Below are 17,546 nucleotides of genomic sequence, written 5' to 3' on the forward strand. Positions count from 1 at the left end.
TGCATTTTTTCTACAAAAAAATAATGATCAATTAATATAATATAAAAAAGTATTAAATTATTTTTTGATTATTAAAATTCATATTGCATATTTTTGTACACTCAAAGCTTACAGTAGTAATAGTGACACAATCGACCTCCGTAAAAAAGCAGTATTTATGCAAATGTCAGTAAATGAAATTACATGTTGGTCTATAAAAGCAGTACATTTTATGGGAATTTCATCATTTTTTTTTTAATTAAAAAAGAATCACGGACAGACAATTTAAACTATTGTATCTTTTTTGCTAACTGTAACAATTTGGTAGCTATGAGAAATTGAATATAAAAATGCAATTTTGTATTATGTATGTATTTTGGATTTCAAGTATTAATTAACACACCTTGATATGATATAGTAAGTTATTTTATAAATATTATTTATTATATTAGTTATGTTAGATAGAAGGATAATATGTCGTAAAAACGATAATTAAATTAACAGTTTTATACTAAATTTCAATGAATATTATGTGTGCAAGTTCTCCAGTATACTTTAACAAATTCGGAACCAAAAAACATAAATTTCATATATTCATATATCTTGGTACGGTAATGATAATTTTGGTGGTCATGTCTTTTACTTTCAAAGGGTAGTGAAGTTATTTGTATGATTTAAGAAATCAAAAGCACTGATCATTCGAATTTTATGCAGTTAATTAGGCGTAAATAAAAATAAAATATTGCTTCTATTTTTTTTGTTTATATCTAATGTGCCCCACCGTCGCTGAATTTTAGTGAAAATGTTCACTTTCTTCAGCAATTATAAGAATCTTGAGGAGATTACAGGAAATGTATTTTTAAGGACATATTCATCTGTAACGTGGTAGTTCTGAAAATAATAAATTCTTCTTCATAATTATCAAATCTCTTGTTATCTAGAAAACAAAAGCAAAAAATAAATTTCGAGCTCTTAAATTCTTTGTTGTTTTAGAGAGACAATTTTGGAAAAACGGGTACTACTAATTTTAATTTTGCGCATTGAGACAGTAATCTCAGAGAAAATAGAAGAATATTATTTTATCTTGCAAACAAATTTTTATATCATGTATAACTAATAAAAATCAAATAAAGAAAATATTGTCTTTTATCTGTTTTCTATGATTCATAATGCTTAAAAGTTACACCATATAGAAAAGAAAATAAAAAAATAATTGTATTATTTAATTCAATTTCAGGACTAAATTACTGAACTTCTACAGATGTCATTAATAAAAATAATTTTAAATGTTCTGATCATCTTTTTTCTACAAATAAAAAAAAAATTTTTACATACTAATGATTTTTTAAAGTATGTTTAAAATCGATGGCTAACTTAAAAAACATTTAACATTTTCTGTAAAATTTTACTATAGAAAACTTCATTTCCAGCCAATACGTTTTTTCACGTAAAATAGTGTAGTTTTCTACCGAATATTGTTACAAATTGTCTTGCTGTCATTTCCACCGCCGCCAAAATATAACACCAAACGAAAGCCCGAAAGCGACAGAATTTCCAGGCACAGGAAAAAAAATTCCCTTTCATTCGAATTAGACGTATCTTTACTGTTACGTGTCGGTTTCCGGAGAAACACGTTCCCCGGGGCGTCCTAAATCCCGCCAGTCCTTTTACGCCGCGGAACGACACGTGCACCGCCACCGCCACCGTCATTTCGCTACATTTCGCAGCCGTCCCCGTGTCACTGGTGTGCGTGTCAATTTGCCGACGTACATGTGTGCGTATAAAATTTTTAAATCGCATCGAAACGATACCGAGTGGCTTTATTAACGTGCGGCCACCGCCTGATCAAAGGGTTGATTTTGTGTTCGTGTAATGGTTGTAATTCAGCGATGTACGGTTGTATCCAATTCGTTCCGTAATTGCACTTTGAATGATTGATTCGGGGGGCGATGATACTGGATTTTTGTTAAATTAGGCCAGTTATTAATGGATAGAATTTTTAAACGAATACGATTGGGTTTTAACACTGTTTGTTAAAATAATCAGTGTGGTTATTGGTTTCGGTAATGTGTGATAAAAACGCATGTGTAGTTTAAATACGTCAAAGCCATGGAAAATATTGTTCTGCATACTCTAATTATGTGCAAATACGTAATGGATATTTTGTTCATACCACACAATGAATTTGAGTTCAAATTAATTGACATTTAGACTGAATTCATTTTCGATTATACATTGCGTAAACTATATTTTGATAATTTTGATTAAACTAATTTTTTAATGCAAGAATGTATTTACTTTATTGTGTGTAATACAATATTATATTGATTATTATATAAAAGTGTGTCTATGTTAAACATTAATTCAGCAAATAACGATAAAACAAAAGTTAAATTAAATCAACTGAATTACCACCATTAATACAATTAAGATGATATTATAAAATCTAAAATTTCTTTATATATTTGTTTATATTATTTATTTAATTTTTATTTTATATATTTATTATTTTAATATGTTTGGCAAATATTTATAAAACAAGCAAAAGCTTAAATTTTAAATTTAATTTATTTTGTATTTAATGAAAAACAATGATTTATAAATATATTCCATAAAAACGATTTTTGACATAAAATATATGTTTGGGGATTATGTTTTTAGTTTTATTCCTTATTTTACAATTTACGTTATATATTTCTTAATTATCTATCTAATTATGCTCAATTTAAGTAAATAATATAAATTGGATATGGTAAGAACATATGTCTTATAGTTTTTTTTCATTACAAATGTTCTAGAGAAAAAATATCCAAATTCTAAATATATTTGAATTTCATTTATGACACAAAATATATGTTTGTGTTTTATATTCATTGTTTTAATACCCTATATTTTGCAAATTCTGCTATTAAAAATTTTCTATTGTCTATTTCCATATTTTCCAGCCCTTTTTTAAGTGGAAATTAAGGGTCATTTATCTAACTATGCACAATTTAAGTACTATTCAAAAATAAGATGTGATAAGGAAATTATGTGTTACAGCTGTGTTGTCTCTTTATTACATTCCTTCTAGGCGATTTCTTTTATTAAAATCCAAAGTATATTTGAAATTAATGAATATATCTGATAAAAAATATTTTTTATTTTAAATATGTTTGTGGATTGTCTGTATTGTTTTATTGTCTCATATTTTGAAATTTTTATATTTCAGATTTACCATTACTCACTATTACGAACTAAAATTAATATTGAAAATTTCCATATTTTATTTGTTTCCTTTTTATCTTCATATGACAATAGATATAGACATTATTTATCAAATATAATTGAAATAAATAAACATACTTGTAAATATTTTTCACATAAAATGTATGGTTGTGAATTTTATATACCTGATATAAAATTGATACTGAAAATTTACTTATTTTCCTGTATGTTTTGTGTATTAAATAAGGGTTGTTTTCAAAGTCCATTTGGATTTTCAATTTTAAAATGTCCACCTCCAAATACGTCTCAGAATTATTATATAATATAATTATTATATATTTTGTAATTATTTACCTAACTGTGTTCTGTTTAAGTCGAATTCAAAAATAGGATGTAGTAAAGAAAAATTTTTTTACAATGTTAACTCGAAATTTAGTTTATGTTTGTTGTATAATATGCAAAATATAGCCGGGTTTTGCACGTAAAACTATTATACCATAACAGAGATATCTTAAGTGAAGTGCTAAGTTTATCCTTATTTACTGTTTTAAGTGCAGTGTAGGGTTGGAACCCGTTAATAACCACTTAACTGCAATTACTTAGTCTTGCAGTGGCGGTAACCGAAAGCCTTTTATTTCTCTCAATTGCGTCGCATTCACTAACCGCTAAACGTATAATTGCTTAAATAAATACATCCCGGGCACATTTCTCTTGAAATAAAAACAAATCCCGACGAAAACTAATCACATTTTGAATATAAATATATATGCATGCACATGAAATAAGTTATAATGTGTTGTGTTCTGAATCACAACTAGGGCATCATACAATAAATTGCGGAATTGTAAGAAATGATGAATGCAGTGTCACTACTACTGCAAGGTTGGTTTTCCATCACCAAACTAAATTTAACTCTGGCGCCAAAGGTCTGTTCACTCCTGCAATTCTATTACGGGCGCCTCCGTTGTACATGCCACGAAAATGAACTGTTTACTCGGGACATCTGAAAACGTGTTCCGATCATTCGTTAATGGCGGGTTTAAAACAAGCTTTGTTTCAGATCAGGGTGCAAAGCGTAATGGGGTCACCGTTATTGTGTACTTATAGGCAGTTAGTTCGTCCAACGCTTTCAGTTTGCGTGTCGCGTTGCAATTTGCATAGCAGATAGGACGAATGCAAAGAAAAACACACTTCTGATACGATACCGTAATTGTGTATCCAGTCGTATGGGGCCGTCGTGCTTATTAAAGGAGAATAGTGGGAAAATATGCAAGTTTTTTAATTCTATTTAGTAAGATAGTTCGTGCCTGTTGCACATTATGTGTTCATTAGGTCGGCGATAGGAATGGAGATGAGTTTGTTTACCTCAAGTATAATTAAAATGATTCGCATGCTAATTTTATAATGTTTGCTTTAAAATTCAGCAAACGTCATATTCAGGGAATTAATTAAAACGAAGACTATTAGTTAAAAATAGTTAATTAAATGGTTTTTAAATCCTGTTTTATCGAATAAAAGATGCGCCATGTGGTGAAACAATACACTAAACATAGCATCAGAAATATTCGATAAAATTTCATGAATCCTTGTTTATATTGCGCCCAGTCCAAACCATAAACACATAAACCGAACGCAACGGTACAATAACGCGGTATTAAATTTCCGAAACAATAATAGTAAAATCATCCTCGTCGCGATAATTTAATTTCGCGTTTTTAAAATTGCCGTTTTATGAGCATCGCCACCAAGAAAGCAGTTTACAACGACGGCGGCCGCAAAAAGGAAAAAAAAAGAATAATAATAAACAGGAAAACAGGACGATATCCCTGAAAGAGAAGTACCCAATAAAATTGTTATCGTTTCAGCTTCGGTTATTGTGCGGGACTGTTGATGATGCGCGAATCTTTTGAAATGAGGAAACTGCTCGAGTTGCTTGAAAGAGATCTTAATTAATTGTCAAGTTGAATGGCGGAAATTTCACTGCGACCGGAAATGCCCAAAGAGACAAGAAAAAATTTACATTATCCGAACAGTTATTTTGTAACATAACTCCAGATGATTTAAGTATTTGTATATTTGTGACTTTCGTTTGGGGAATTCTTTAATTTAATAAAAACTGAAATCAATGAATGAAGCAAATGTTAGGAATTTTTTAAACCTATGCAATGTACAATATAACATTTATATCATTTTATATTATCTCGAGTGTCAATTTGCATATATTATAGGGAATCGCACAACACATATGTTTTTTTTAATTATACCGTACTCTAAAATCACTTTTAATTATTAAATAATATAAAATGTTTTAAATCGGAAAGGATGGTATACATTGTAAATTCATTTATATTATCAATTTAAATTAATAACAAAATCGTTACTAAATAAATAAATATTTTCACAATGTTTTTATCTAAAAGTAGATAAAAATAACGAGTATTGATGACAAACTGCAGTAAAATCTAATGTAATGCATACTTTATATGAAATTTCATTCCATTAAACAAATTAATTGATTATCAGGTAGACCGTAATGTCGCCTTCTTACATTAAATTTAAATAAATAAAATTTTAATAAGTCATTATTTTTAATCAATAGTACAATAACTCATAATTTAAATTTTCAAATTTTTTTCCACTAAAAAATGTGGAGATCAGAATAAATGAAAATTCGTGGATGCAATGGTGAATTAGGCTGTACATCCCACCCCAATTTATTAATCTTTTCCAGTGTTCGTCTTGCACAGTGTTGTCTTGCATTGTCGTATTGCAGCTTTTCTGTTGACAATTTCTGGATACTTTTCGACTAAATATTGGTTTTTATAGATCTAATTGTACACAATAAAGGTCCGTATTAACTGTTTATCCAGATATCTGCACTTGAATAATAATATTACGCGAATACTCCACCAAAAACGCAAAAACGTCTTTATGGGATGTAAAGCCGACTTCGCAGTTCTACTTGATGATTCACTTAGAGAGAGCCACTGTCTTTTATGTTTTGTATTATCATATAGTACCCACTTTACGTCTCCGGTAATCAAATGATCAAAAAGCAGTTCTGCATGGCGCCGTTGAACCATTGAAGCATGTGATGGATCGGTTGGCTTCAGACAGATTCTAGAGAACCCAAACCTGCTCCAAATTACTGTAAATGTTCCTGGGAGGACAACCAATGTTGGTTAAGGGTTTTTAACAATTCTTAGATTGTTTAATATGGATTTGCTTCCACTTCTGCCCTTAGCATGTCATTGTCAATATGGCTTGTGTAGAAATAAGTCCCTTTATTAATTTCTGAAGGTAACTTAACAAAGTAAATGTTTGTTTGGTGTGGAGTTTTAAAATGTGTTTTGGAGCGCAACACTAAATACTATTCATTTTGGACATTAGTTGAGAGAATGAAAGCATTTATCCCACTTGTTACGGAATTACTGTTTCTGCAAAGCACCGAACTTAAAACTTTGGTAATTTAATTAAAGTTGAGTTAATAAAATTATCCGGTAAGAAGGTAAGAAAGTCGACGAAAGAAAAACCGAAAAGTGTCTTAACACCTTCCGGCCGAGTTAATCCCGTTGACTGGTACAATGCACTAAAAAAGGATGAAGTTGAAAATATGGCGCATAAAGCGGGCGTAAACCGCAGTTTATGACGTTCGCGGGCATAATTTTTAGCCGGCCGCCGATCCCCCAAAAGTTAATTAAGCCAGCACCCCCGCGTATCTAAAATATTCATGTCCATTTAATTAGAGAGTCCTCATTAAAGCTAGAAATTAACGAGATCACCAGCCGTTATTTTAGACCCGCCGCTCTGGCATGATGAACTTGTCGCTAATTGCCAGCGTCCTGTCTACTTTCTTAACACAAAATCAATGTTTGCCTCAGGATTTTGCTTCTTCAGACGCTGAATTTAATGGGTTTCGTGAAATTTGTTGTATTTACACAAAGGATAAAATCAAATAAAAGGAATGAGCTCTATTTGAAGTTATAATACTTGACCCACTTTACAAAATTAAAGCCGTAAATGAATTAATATCATATTATAAAACCCAATATTTTTTCATCCTCATTAAATTCTATTCATGTACTATTTAATAACCTCTTATATAGAACATAAAGATATTAATTAATTAAACACGATCACTCTAAAATATAGCACGGATCCAAGAATATTATCCCGCCTTTGGACTCAACGCACACCCAGAAAGTTTAGCAATTAGTTATGTCGGAAATGAGACAGGAACTGCTTTTAAATTTAGTGTACCATTAGCAGAATGTAAACTTAATACTCGTCCTTTGTGGCACACGATTCGATATTATTAAATTTTCATTTTCGTTTGTCGGCACTCGTGGATAACGATGTTTCTCCTTCCTCGGACCTCGTCCGTAATGCCATTTCCTACAACTCTCCAACCCCACCACCCACTGCTTTGCCGCTTCTCCCGATTGGAGTTCGTGATTTATTACCAATAAGCATGCTTATTGAGCTCGCCTACTGAGCCCTGCAGGCTTAATGTGTTTGCACTTCGAACATCCCAATCCGATATATTTTAATACAAGCTTGTGTTCTAGGCAAATCTTCTATTCAAATCACGAATGAACTTAAACTAAATTCATTAAAAAAATTACAACTATAAATCTGAATTCCAGTTTCTGCTGTAGCAATTTCGACTAATTTTAAAGTTTAGTTTAACATACAAAATAATTAAGCTTTCTAAAACACAGAAAAACTGTTAAGATTTAATTTCAAACTTAATTACAGTTTCTGACTGATTGAAAGAAGATAGTAAAATGTATCGAATAAGGTCTGGCCAGGGCAGACGCCTTAATTAAATTAACTTACTCGGAACACCACCATGAAAATGTACAATGTATTTAAACATAAAATCATTAACTAGTAACTCATTTTTAAGTTGTAGTCGTACCATAAATATTACAATTACAGCAATTTCAGTTCATTCAAATGTCCGTTTAAATATTCACATTCGGTTTAATTTGAATTTTAAACACCAATAACGCAAACATACTGTAAAAAAAGTAATAAAGTCGTTCGTAAACCTAAATAGAGAAATAATTTACGTGAATCGTATGAATTTTGAAGGCATCATTTATGTCATTTACAAAAGAGACTCGCATAAATCACGGCGGTTTTCCGGTTTATGTGGGAGCCATAACGTCGAAATGATATAGAAAAAATTTCTGTAAACAATATATGAGTGAAATTACTATTTTTACAGCATTCAGTTTAATCCGGCCGAATAAAGCACTTTTATATGACTGGAGGACCAAAAAGGATAATAATATTTTTTATGGTTCCACCTGACAACATAAAGCCATATCATGGTTGATTACTTAATCATTTTGCCTCGTTTCGAATATTCCCCAGTTCGAGGAATTTATGGCCAGTCCACTCCAACAGCTTCCCGGTGTTTTGTGGTTGTATAAAAGTAGGGATCTATTTTATAGGTATATGTTTCTATCCGCACTGCTCGAATCTATTGTTAAAATGCCGGTTAACATTGTAACGATTCAAGGATTTTGTTACATTTTATATATCTGTTACATTTCGAAAGTTCAACGTCGTACCGTGGATTATTATGTGATGAAATTTAAATCTCCTGCTCTCAAATAATTTCAGTACGCCGACACGGCGATACAATACATATTTCATTCGCTCGGCCACGACACGAACCTTTCAGGCTAAGGATTTTTTTTTTCCGGCTGCAGTAGGAAAAAGTTTGCCCGAAAACCGAGTGGGGCATTCCTGCATGTAACGGTTTGGCAGACAGCCAGTGGCCTCGTTACTGGAAAATACTCGATCGCAAATCAGCTTAGTGAGCAGCCGGGTAAAGATATTCCGGGTCCGCACCGGAGCCCAACTTTTACACACTGTGGGTCAATATTGAAAGCGGAAACTACTTCGGACAAAAAAATCTCATGCCTGGAAAGCACTTAAATTAGGTTTACGTTTTTTCTACCGCTGTGCTGGAAAGTTAATACTTTACATTGTACATATTTTAATATTAAAAGAAAATTATTAATTAGCACTATATTTGGATTTTGGCGTAATCTTTTGTTTGATGGTGCACCGTTTCAGTTACTTATTGTCTGTGATACTTTTCAAGCGAATATATTAATGGAAGGTATTAAGAAGTATGTATATAAACAATTTTGCCACTGTGTGAGTTACTCCGTTAATCTTTGGACTGCATGAAAAGGCCAAAAGCCAGCGTCTCGAAACTTAGCTTCAAGTCTTGGCTTAGACTGTCGGTTTCGTTGAATGCGTCCCACTTGCGACTAACTGCGATTCCATTCAATACGAAAACGTATGTGGTGCATTAAGATATGACGTTTCTCCGGTACCGAAAGCTCTGAATTATGTTATTTATAATGTCTGCAGATAAGTTATGGCGCTTTATGTACAGGTATGTGTGTGCGGATGAAGTTGCCGCGATGCGCCAACTTTACAAGTGCAGTGGAACCAACCTACTGCGGCGTTTATTGTATTTGATAATTCTGAATTAATTAATTGCCGATTGCAAACTGGGCTGAATATCTTTCGTGGGGCTTTTCATTTAATAATGTGTGTATGTCAGTGATAGTCATGAATATTCATATCGCAGCATTTATATAATTAAACAATTTAGCACAGAATATGTTCTGCTTGAGATTAGTTTTAGTAATTATAATTTTAATTTTCGGTTTACATTAAAAAAAATGTGTAATAATAATGTTTATAAGCATTAAACAATCCTAACAGAACTAATTCCAGTAATATTGAGTTTTATTCAGTAAATAGATAATGAACAATGTCTTTGTATAAAAAAGAAACAATAAACGTTGTAATACAAATACAATTGAACTTTGATAACTCGAACAATGGTTTGCTACAAAAAAAAAAATCAAGTAATTAAATAAAATACATGCATAGAAAGTTATAAATGTGAAGTTGTCATGTAAGTATGATGTAAACTAGATATTATAAAATATACTTCTGAAGTACACCACATACAAATACTATTACGTAAAGTTTTATTTAAAATACGAGTTATCAAAAATTCGAATTATCGAAGTTCGACTGTACTATATATGTATTTTAAAACTTATCCGACGAACTTCAATCAAATATGCGTTGTTACATAACAAGTTGATTTTTGAAAAAAAAAAATGTAATAAAAGTTCTACAGAAAACGAGATAAATAATAAATTTTATAACAAATTATTTACTTCATTCTACAGAAGTTGTTCAAAATTGTTTCCATTAACTTGAATGCAAGCTTGACCTCGTCGAATCGAATTTTAGATTAGATACCATACAATTGGATCAAAAGAAATTTATGGCGGTCTATTACTATTGGTAGAATACATTACAGCTATCTGAATCCTGATGAAACTGCTATGACGGTATCGGACTGTCAACAAATTGACGAAATGCATAAAAAATTACAGCGTATGTGATCGTCATTGGATGACAAAAAGGGGCACAATACTTGTCTACACATCGTACAGCGGTAGTTGAACTAAGTGGGGTACTTTTTCAAACATTTCGACTTCTTCATACATGAGAAATGCTTTAAAAAAAATGGTGCACAAAATTCCTTCAACGACTTCGTCATTTCCAAAATCCCAGGATTTTATTCCACCATTATAAATAAACTTATTTCTTGTTGGCAAAAATGGATTGACCTAAATGGTTCTTACTTTTAAACGTGTAATTAAACGAATCACACGAAACCTAGCTGTAGAGAACGTGGATTTCATCTAGCAGAAAAAATTCGAAAAGGGTCCTGTCACCCGGTCGTAACCCGTTGTCGACTACCATCTTATAGTATACAGTATAAACGGCCATTACCAGTTTGCCGCTACAAATCGAAGCGTGATATTTTATGAGACGTTATATTATATATATGGGCTACTTGTTATTGACTCAAATTGCATATTTAATCTAAAAAGATCAAATTATCCCCTTCAAAAGACAAGCACTGTGTATTAGACTTTTATGAAATAAAATATAATTGGATAATTAATTAACAATATACTTTAAATAGATTATGAATATACGTCATATAATTTAATATAAATGTATTTATAATAAAATATTAATAAATTAATATGTATTTGCAATTATGTTAAAATGCTTCCATCTATGTAATTGTTATACATAATTTTGTTGAACATCAAAAGTTCTATATTCCAATGGAATTGCGCGGACCTAATTTAAGTGCCTAAATTAACATACTCCATTCCTATCTGGAAGCAGCAAATTTTTTCACAAAGTTGAGTCTATCCAACATAAAAATTTATGAGCACTCGTTTTCGCCAACGGACTGCCGCATCTGTTCGAATTATGAAAATTAGACCATAAAAATATCGACTTTTGAATTTTGTGCCAAACCGTGTGCGATTAATTCGATAATGCAAATGTCGTTGCATCCACGAGTCGGTCCCCTTTTCCGGAATAAATGCCCTTGTAAACGCTTAATAAACTTTATTTCAACCAGTCTTTTTCATTTCGTCGGTACCGCACAACAAATTTTGTTGTTTTACACAGCCGCGTAAAAATATTTTAAATGATTATTCGGCTCGTTCATGTGCAGACCATAGAAAGTTCCGTGTGTCGATGTCGTTCCGGCGTGTCGGCTTATCAATGGAGTTTTGCGGTTTTCGCACGTCCAAAATTCATCCCGCCGTTTTGAAGTTACTGATGCAACCAGCGACAGGGAACCGACTGCGGTACAGAAATTTCGCGTGTGTCGGTTTCACGGACATTGAATATGGACAATCGACATTACTATATTGGTTAGTTCCCGTAATGTGTTGTTCGAAAATGTAATTAACGTGCAAATGGAAATATCCATTTTGGGACGCTGGTTTTGCTGAAATTATCGACGCGACAATTTTGTTTTATTATTTACGCCGCACGATAATTAATTGGAATCGTCGCAAAGACATTTTTATTCATCAAATATTAATTGAAAAAGTATAAATGAAATAACAGAAAGCGGTATGTTAATTACTACTATCTTTTTGGTTGACATATAACCAAAAATATCTTAAAGAGGTTGATAAATTATCACAATAACCGATACTTTTTAATGAGTAATATAGAAAAGAAATGAACTAATCCCAAAGAAATTTTTAGGCTTGTTAACCTATATATAACTCAATTTTAGCAAATTGATACAATTTCCGATAATAATAAATAAAATAGAATAGGAATAGGTTAATTCCAAGAGAATTTTTTTAAGCTCAAAATTTCTCATATAGACTACCTAAAAATGAAAATTATTTATTAGCAAATTCCGATATTTCGTGACAATTTTTTGAGAAATAGTGTTAATTCCTAGAGAATTTTTTAAACTTTTTAAACTATAATTTAAAGTTGGTTTCATACTCAAAATACGCTGCCTAAATTTTTTTTAACAAATTGATTCATTTTCCGATAATTTTTATTAAATAAAATAGAATACAAATAAATGGATTAATTCTAATAGAATTTTTTAAGCTTTGTTGACCTACTACGCAAAGTATCTCATATAGACCATCCAAAAAATGAAAATTCTTTGTAGCAAATTCCGACATTTTGCAATAGTTTTTAATGGGTAAAATAGAAGAGAAATGTGTTAATTCTAGGACATTTTTTTGCTTTGTTAATCTATAATTCAATGTGGGTCTCATTGGCTCAAACGAAAATATTTCTTATCAAATTGATAAATTGCCTGATAATTTTTAATGACTAAAATTGATGATTTTTTTTAGATCATGTTGCCCCGTAACTCAAAATATCTAAAAAAGTTGTTTTTTGGCAAATTGCCAGATTATTCGTTTTCTAATTTTCATGCATTATAATAATTTATCAAAAAATTATCAACAATAAAGTTTTGAGTATTACTTCAGCTAATTATTTATTATCATATGAATTTTTGTATAATTTTTTTATTTTATAATAAAAGTACAAACGGGTTGCTAGAATCTTTTTTTCCTTTTGCTGCAAAATTTATGAACAAATCAATTATCAATAACTCTCATGAAAGTGTTTCTCATAGGCTATCTTGAAACGATTTTTAAATTGATATGTATTCCGATTTCTTTTATTGAATAAAATATAAGGGAAAATGGGTCAATTTTAAAAGAATTGTTTAAACTTTATTGACCTATAACTAAAAATATCTTATATGGACTTCCTACTACTTTTTATGAATAAAACAGAAGACAAATGAGTTAATTCTAACGCTGGATTTATAAACTCGATGTTCGCGTTATAACTAAAAATATCTCGAATAGGCTATCCAAAAATGAAATTGTTTTTTAGCAAATTGCGACATTATCCGATGGTTTGTAAAAAGTAAAACAGTTTTCCAATTTTCATTCAATATAATAATTTTTCAACAAATTATTAACAATAAAGTTTATTAGCTGCAAAAATTATCAATAACTTTTTTTTTCTTTTTTAAATTTTGGATACATTTACAAATAATAAATTAATATATATATATATATATATATATATATATATATATATATATTAATAAAATATATTTTCCAAACTTTCAGTGTTTTTGTTATATTATAATAATAATAATAATAATAATAATAATAATAATAATAATAATAATAATAATAATAATAATTTAAAATACTTTGACTCATAATTAACAGTATATTAAGTGAAAAAACAAGTAAATAAACCACAACAATTTAAAAGGAGTTAGCTAAAGTAACTTGAAAAAGGTAGTTGATAAAATTTTAATTAAGGAAATAATTAATTTTAACGAAACAGTCAAAAATTTACTCTTTTTCTTGTTAGTCGGTGAACAAACGCGGCCGCCAAACTAGATTTTATAGTTTCATAGAACCATTTGAACCAGCCAGACAATTAGTTTTGAGCAATTGAATTAATTACGCGGGCGCTTAACTCTTGTCCGCTTTTTTTTTCATATGGCGAGCGCTGCAATTCTTGTGTGAATTATGACGCAACGCGGAGCAATAAACATGCCGCATTTTCACGTATCATATACCAAATTAGCGGATTGTCGGGCTCTGGTCTGGGCCCCCGGACAGGATCCGGAGGATAACGGCAGTAAATTCCGATTCCGGAATAGGTTTAACTTTTAACATACATTACATTTTCCGTGTAATAAGTTTAGTTAGTTAGTTACCGCCAAATTAATGGCACCAGCTCCATCCAAACCGAACTAGCCGACTGAGTGTGTGTGCGGAGAGACGGCGGGTCCCCGTCCCCAAATCTGTGTTGATCGTCTAACGGTGGCGGCACTTAATACTAGGGTGCAAACTGTAAGTTTTCTTGCTCCAAGCAATGTTAAGTTAAATTATTCTTATATGTTAATTCCGTAAAATTTATTGCATGGAAAGTTTATGAAATTAAAGGGTTCGACTATTAAATTTGTCAAATGGGACAATTTGTCTTATTGGTAATACGGATCTGGTTATTTTAAAAGTTTGGACGCGAGGAGAATGTGTGCCAAAAACTCGGAACTGGATCCAGACAGTGGTAGGCAGCAGCCATCATTCAAGAGTTCGCTTTTGACTCTGAAACTTTTCACATTTATAAATATAAAACAGGAAAGTATTATACAAACTTTACCAATATAAAATTTGCCTTGCGGGCCAGTAAATATTTGCAACCACGAAATTCTATTAATTTTCTTTTTCGAAAAGTTTTTGCAGATTTTTAAGTTAAAAACGCTAAAAAACTTGTTTCCGCTTTGTTAAAAATTATGCAAGTAATTAAAATTTTAACGTCTTTGTTTTAAAGGTACAATGTGTTTCATAAATGATAAGCTTTCTGTAGCAACACAACCAAAGCTGAACTTTGAATCCTCAATAAAACTGTTCAAAAATAGTGTGAAAAATAAGTACCTAAAAATTAACATTTATCTTTAGGCCAAATTGGCCTTTAAACGTTTATTTGAACTCAGTGAACAACATAGGATTAAATTCCCGGCTCAAAATAGTGTACATATGTCGTTAAACAGAGCATATATTAGGGAACTTCTTGTATTTTGCAATTTGAATTTTAATATTGGACATAAGATGTTATTTTAGAAATTAAATTTCGACGTCATATTAAATTGTACTTGTATGTAATTGTAAGACAAGTATTCGATATGACTTGATGCATAAAACAAGAGACGTTAATAACTTCGCCACATGACGTGCAATATCTTCTACCATCTAGAACGTATACAAAAGGGCTATTATTAAATTTAAAAATTTCATTAAATTCCGCGCCGCTACCGCACAACGGAATTTGTGGATATTAAGAAACCATTTCTCAGTCGATGCTCTGGTTGAAAATAATTTCCATTTAATTTGCATTTACCTCATACAAATTAATCAAGTATTAAACAGTTAAATTTTATGCACATTTTAATAAGTTAAAATAATAATTAAATAAAATCATCGTAAACTTATTTTTATTCATCAAATATTATTTGAAAAAATTAAACTCCAGAAAGAAATGAGAATTCTAAGAGATTTTTTTTAGGTTTGGTCGACATATAACTTAAAAATATCTTAAATAGGTTACCAAAAAATAACGTTTTTTTTATTGTGAATTACTTTTTCTAATAAATTTTAGTAGTAAATTAGTTAGTAGTAGTCTTCTAAGACAATATTATGACTTATAACTCGAAATAAGCGACCTAAAAAACAGTTTTTTTTGCAAATTACGACAATTTTCAATAATTTTTAATGAAAAAAGTAAAAGATAAATTCGTTAATTCCACGTTTTTTTTTTTGCTTTGTTGATCTATAACTCAAAATATCACAAATAGATTACATAAAAATGAAATTTGTAGAAAATATATAGGATACCTAAAAACGTTCTTTTTACTAAATTGTGACATTTATTGATAGTTTTTAATAAATAAAATAATTAACCAAGTTTTAAAGCAAAATATAATTTTATGAATCATTAATAATGTAAGTTTCCAGTGTAAATTTAATTAATAAATTATTATTAGAAAATGGTTAAATAAAATATTTTGATATTTTATAAAAAAAGAAATCAGTGAAATTGAAATTTTATTTGTTAGTTAAAAAAGTTTATTTAGCTTCAAAAGTTATCAATAAATATGTTTTTTAATTATTAACTAAAGTAATTAACAAAAATAAATGTTCATATTATATATTTTTGCTCCATGACACAAAAAATCTCTAATATCTAAAAATAAAGTGTTTTTTAGCAAATTGCAACATTTTCTCAATAATTTTTAATGAGTAAAGTAGAAGATAAATGAGTTAATTTTACTCAAAATATCATAAATAAGTTACTAAAAAAAAGAGAATTGTTTCTTAGAATATGACGACGTTTTTCCACAATTTTTAATAAGTAGGAGAGAAAGTGTTACTTCCAAGCTGGTTAGCCAAGTTTTGAAGGAAAGTATAATTTTTCATAAATCATTAATAATGAAATTTTCCAATATAAATTTAGTTAATAAATTGTTATTACAAAATGGTTAAAGAAAATATTTTATAGAATTGAAATTTTATTTCTTAGTTAAAATAGTTTATTTAGTTTCAAAAGTTATCAATATTTTTCTTTTAATTATTAACTACAGTAATTAACAAAAGATGATTATTCATATTATATTTGTTGAATATTTTTAATAGGTACCTATCTAAAATTTTTTTAACAAATTGTGACATTTTCTTAATAATTTTTAATGAGTAAAGTAGAATATAATGAGTTAATTTTAAAACAATTTTTTAAGTTTTATTGACCTGGCAACGAAAAAATGGTGTAAAGACGTTTTTCTTTCGACCAATAGTTGATCCGCCTTGTCCTTACAAGCGAAGAATTCTTCTGTAATCCCATCCGAAATACAATTAGCCCGGAATCTGGCCGGTCCGGAGGAAAATCTCGTCCTAGAAACACATCAATCTGCCTAATTGTCAGGCCGTAGCGCCGCTTGTTTCGTGGGGTTAGCGGGAATTTGTGCGGCACCGTCGTGTATTTCACAGGATTTTACGCCCGGTTTGGTCCGATGGTCCCCGCGACGCCGCACCGATCGAAAGTGGACGCTCGTTAGCTGGATCCGGACGCCGATGACCGACACCCCGCACCCAGTTACTTTTCGTTTGTTTGGTTTGGAGCGACGTTAAATTGCCTTCGAAGCTGCTAAAACCGGTGATGACTCCGACACACCGTACACCCACACCTGAATCGATCAACGGCGGATCGTTTGCCAAAACTCGATTAGCCGAACGTTATTTCGCAGGAATTACGTACTTGACCTCCAGTAGTTTCATGATAAATTTTTGCTGTACTCTTTGGTTGTTCGGAAATTATAATAACATAAAAAACACATCAATTCTGTCCATCTGAATCGCAAAAAATAA

At 30.5% G+C, this 17,546-nt stretch overlaps 1 protein-coding gene across 1 annotated transcript in view; it reads left to right on the forward strand.

Moving 5' to 3' along the window:
• The window catches only part of LOC109605405 (spondin-2), a 126,283-nt gene that overhangs the window by 90,262 nt on the left and 18,475 nt on the right, over positions 1-17,546 (forward strand). The window lies entirely within an intron of this gene.

The sequence above is a fragment of the Aethina tumida genome, chromosome 3 (genome assembly GCF_024364675.1).
Source record: "Aethina tumida isolate Nest 87 chromosome 3, icAetTumi1.1, whole genome shotgun sequence".
Classification (NCBI taxonomy): domain Eukaryota; kingdom Metazoa; phylum Arthropoda; class Insecta; order Coleoptera; family Nitidulidae; genus Aethina; species Aethina tumida.